Source organism: Pinus tabuliformis, chromosome 9, assembly GCF_031772625.1.
Source record: "Pinus tabuliformis cultivar Carrire ecotype Pingquan chromosome 9, CPIR1, whole genome shotgun sequence".
Classification (NCBI taxonomy): Eukaryota; Viridiplantae; Streptophyta; class Pinopsida; order Pinales; family Pinaceae; genus Pinus; species Pinus tabuliformis.
This window is the reverse complement of record NC_142307.1, coordinates 1,301,466,033-1,301,471,372: the sequence shown is the minus strand read 5'-3', so window position 1 is coordinate 1,301,471,372 and position 5,340 is coordinate 1,301,466,033.

Sequence of the window (5,340 nt, the reverse complement as noted above, 5' to 3'; positions counted from 1 at the left end):
TCTTGTTTTTAATATTGTTCTCTTAGTTTCATTTCTGCAAAAGTAATTTAGTTTGCTTCCTTTTTCATTCTGCATTCTTTGCTTTCCTTTCCATTCTGCAAGTAAGATTTCAATTAAGTCAGTAATTTTTCATTCGGTCAGTCATCTTCATTCAGTATAAAATTTCAATTCTTTAATTATTTTCAAAGTTTGAAAAAAACACAAAACCAAACAAAAAACATTTCTTTTCATGCCTCGTAGGAATAGGGATAACTTAGGGAAAGTTTTGCCAAATACCCCCAATACTTCAAACAACCAAACTTCCCTATTCTTTGGTGGCTGTGAACTAGAGGAACCCTTAGATGAGCAACCAGACATATTTGAAGAACCTACAGGGGAAGAAGTAGAAGGAGAACACATTCCTACTAAACCTATGGCTGAAAATAGAAATTATAGAGGGACTAGAGAAAGAGTTGAGGGTGCCTTCCCCATCATGGAAACCAATGGGGATACTAAGATAAAAAATATAAGCCCTTCTACCCTTCCTCATTTCAATGGTTTGACCATAGAAGACCTAGACACTTTCTTATTTGAGTTTGTTGTCATATGTCGAACATATGACTATACAAATGATGAGAAAAAGGTGAAACTATTTCCATCCACTCTCAAGGATGCAGCTTTGCTGGTTCATGGGATTACCTGGAGATAGCATCGCAAATTGGGCTCAAATGCAACAAGCCTTCAACAACAAGTATCAGTAATACTATAGGTATAAAGACACTAAAGAGGAAATTGTTAGGATGACCTTAGTTAATGATGAATCCCTAGAGGATTATGAAGAAAGATTCCATCTTAGCTATGAAAGGGCCAGGTGCACACTTGACCCTGAGTCACTGAAGCTGGTCCTTCTTAGAGGAGTAAGGGAAGACCTTCTAGATACCCTACACCTATTAGTAGGAGGGGATATCTACCAGTTAACCTATGAGGATATCAAGACTATCTTTAGAAACCATTCTAGAGAAGTCAGGAAAAAGGGTACAGGTAGTCAACCTACGGTTAGTCCATCCACTTAAAATTCATCCATTAAGGGTGAAATTGGAAATAGGTTGGAGTATTTCAAAAGTGAGATGTTGCAAACCCTTTCCCTATAGATGGACACTACACATTAAGAGAAAGCAAGAGGAAGCAGAGAGAGACTTGGCCATTTTCTATCCTAGATGCACCAGGAGACACCCTAGGAACAAATGTCCATTGAATTCTATTGAAATTTGCTCAGTCTGTGAAGAAAACCACTCCACAGACAAGTACCCCTCTTTACCTAGACTCAAAGTTGTATATCAAGGAGCAGAAGGGGTCACTGAGAAGCTCTACTACATAAACCAAAGGAAACCTCATGGGCCTAGGCCATACCAACAGGGCATGCAATGGTCATCCCATGCATATTATAACCCCAACGAGACGACATCCATACCTTCTTTGGAACCCCTTGTTCATCCTTCCTAGACTACACCTCTTCCTTGGTCCTTTGCACCTTAGTATCATTCCCAGCCAGCCACCTAATCATTTCAACCATATGCTCTGCTACAACCTTAGTGGAATGCACCGCCCCAAGGGTGGAGGCCCCAATACAACACTGTTCCAACTTTATTTCCTTCACCACCTACCCAACCACATCTTTTACACTCTGCTCCACCTAAACAACCCCAGATTCCTACCCAGCCAAATCCGAACCCGAACAATAGATAGGCACAACAAGTATATAGTGGAGAGACATCATATCTTGCTTATGTTGTGGAGATTTAGGAAATCAACCTGAGATTTAGGAGAGTGCTCCTAGACAACCAACCTCTACCTCCAGCTAGGTTGGTTGAGGAAGAAAGAGATGAAAGCATGCTTAAATTAAATCCACCACCCTTTCTTGAGAGATTAACCCAACCACTCCAGCCTACCCCAGAATAGACTAAATGTCTATGAGAATTGAAAAACCTCTGTGTCAAAATTCCACTTCTCTAAGCTATTAAGGATGTACCTATTTACAGCAAGTTGATTAAGGAGAATTGCTTCAAGCATCCAGGGAGGCTAAAAAGAGATGACCCTACCATTAATGCCATTGGACAACTGTCTGACTTAATGCTGGGGTAGGTAATCTGTCCAAAGTATTTGGAACCTGGAAGCCCTATAGTAGATGTGCACATCAATGGTACCATTGTCCCACACACTTTGATCGATCTTAGGGCTTCCATTAATGTGACTACCAAGGACACCATGCTCAAGCTCAACCTCCAAGGTTCATTGAGGAGGACCACAACAGTCCCGCAACTTGCAGATCGCTCCATAGTGACCCCTGAGGGTATTGTGGAGGATGTAATGGTATCCATTGATTATTGGGAATACCCTGGTGATTTCCTAGTTCTCCAGCCTAAGCCTAAGCTTACTAGTTACCCTCTCATCCTTGGGAGGCCCTGTGTAGCCACCGCCGATGCTTACATTAGTTGCAGAGCTAGAAATATGACCATCAAGAATGGGCATATGTCCAAGAAGTTAGTCCTATACCCTCCTTGTCAGCCATCTCTAGAACATGTTATGAAACCAGCTCACAAAAAGATAGAAAAGATAGATAAATGCCTTATAAATAAGCCTCTTCAAGGGGGCAACCTCCTTTACATTACACAAATGAACAATTCTTAGATGATACAAATGACAGGACCTCCTTTCTATATATAGGAGTCTAAGGGGTCATAATAAATCAAAGCTGACGTAAAAATAATAATGTAAGGGAACAATAATAATAATATGGGGACTACATGGGCATAATAATATAATAAGGGGGTTGCACTAATAACAATAAGAGGTTACACTAGTATTATAGGGACCTAACATGCCCCTCTCCTTCAAAAAGTGTTGTCCTCAATGCTTGAGTAGTTCTTGAGGCTTTTGTATAAATTCTTGTCCTTCCATGTGGAATCTTCAATGGGTAAGTTCTTCCACTTGATGAGATACTCTGAAATTGATCTATTTTGTAGCTGTCAATTTCTTGGTTCGGTGACTGCTTTAGGTTCCAATATGATTTTTCCTTCCTTGTCAAGTTCTTGCAATATTGTTTGAACTAGGTTCCTCTGCAACTTTTGAGTGAGTTCCCACTCCTTTGGGCATATGGATATCTATAAGGCCTGATGTTTGGAGGAACACTTCCTGGAATCAAATGAATAGCATGATCATGATCACGAATAGGTGGGAGGCCTTTGGGGGTCTCAAATACCTTGGAATTATTGTTAAAAACGTTTTGGAGATCTAGAGAAATACATGATTTCAATGTGGGATCCTCTAGTGAACATAATTGTGCAATTATGCCCCGTTGTTCTTTATTTAGAAGCTTTGTCATGTTGTTAGAGTTGATTATCTTTCTAGGTTTCCCTTTGATACCCCTCAATTCAACTTCCTTTCCTTTCCAAAAAAAATTCAAGAAAAGTTCTTGAAAATTAAAAGCTATCGTACCCAAAGATTGTAGCCATTGGACTCCTAGTAAAACATCAACACCACCCATTGAAATGGAAAGCATTGGGCTGTTCAATACATATTTTCCCATGTATGGCTTGATATTATGGCACTTTCCAGAGCACTTTATGGTTCCTCCACTTGCAACCATCACTTGACGCTAGTGCTCGATATAGGAAGCAATTCAATTCCTTCGCTATGTTACAATGAATAAAATTATGGGTACTACACGAATCAATCAACACTATTACCTTTTTCTTCTTGATATGTCCTTCTCTCTTGATAGTTTGAGGAGTGGTAATTTCTTCCAATGCATTACAAGATATGGTTGGATTCATTTCCTGATGGTCGATGTGATCTTTCACTTCTTAAACATTTTTCTTCTTGATATGTCCTTCTATCTTGATAGTTTGAGGAGTGGTAATTCTGGCCAATGCATTACAAGATATGGTCAGATTCATTTCTTCTTTCTCAATGTGATCTTTCATGTCTTGAACCTTTCTCTTCTTGATATGTCCTTCTATCTTGAGAGTTTGAGGAGTGGTAATTCTTGCCAATGCTTTACAAGATATGGTCGGATTCATTTCTTCTTTCTATGGGGTTGGTTCCTTGTTTATATCCTCTTCTTTAGATGTTTCTTGATCCTTTTCTTCCTCCTCTTCACAATCAATGTACAATAATTTCTTCTCATCACACTTATGACCTTTAATGTATTTGTTATCATAATTGTAACAATGTCCTTTTTCTCTTTTTCCTTCCAATTGTTGTCGTCTCACCCTTGTAGGTTGTGGAAGGCTAGGAGAAACAACACTTCCATATTTATAGTTGTGAGGAGTAGAATTCCTTGTTGCCATAATTTTTCTTTCCACTTTTCTTTCCAACCTGAATGCCTTCTCCAATGAATCAGGTTCCCAAAGACGAACCTCATGTTGAATGTTATCCTTTAAAGTCCCTATGGATACATCAATCCTCTACTTCTCTGGAATATCATTTTCACTTATATTCAATTTTTGAAAGTCCTCAATGTGCTCTTCCATTAAACACTTTTGTTTGAGATTTATCAATTGGCTAAAGAAGGTGTTTCTCTTTGTATCCTCATAATGTGCTATCATTTCCTCCATGAAAATTGACCACATAACAAGTGGTTTACGAGAACAAAGCCCTTTATACCATAAAAATTGATCTGGTTCTAAATATGAAGATGCAATACCTACCTTTTGTAACAGTGGTATGCCATGTAGATCAAAATATTTCTCCATCTGTAGTATCCAATTTACCAGATCCTTGCCATCAAACTTCCTCATCTCACTTTTTCTTGATTTTAGAAGCTCGATCTTGAAACGATTGTAACTTTGTAATTTCAGATTTCTAAGTTCCAAAATTTTGTCTTGTAGTAGCCCTCTGAGTCCTCTTTCTAACCCCAAAAGTCTAATCAAGATTGGATTCTATAAGGAAGTATTATGTTAAATCTCCCATGATGAATGGATTATAGACTCGTTCAGTAGAGAAAACTTATAGGAAGTGCCACGTGTCACTGTTTCAACCTTGGGACCTAAAACCAATACACAGAAAACTATAGTGTGTCCTTGTTTTGCAACTTGTGAAATTTCAATTTGATGCTCAAAGAGAAAGTTATGATGATTTTCCTGAGGTCACCTGTTTAGGATGTAACTCTGGAGTCTGCAAAAACCCTAAATGTCTCAGATTATATCTCCGAAAATATAGCAAGCCAAGATCTGAAATTCGGACCCATGCTTCACCATGATTTCAATTCAAATGAGTTTTAATTTGAGAGTCTGAACCTTCATAGAACAAATATTATAGCGAAAATTTCATGATGACTTGTTTTCTATGAAATTTTGGAGC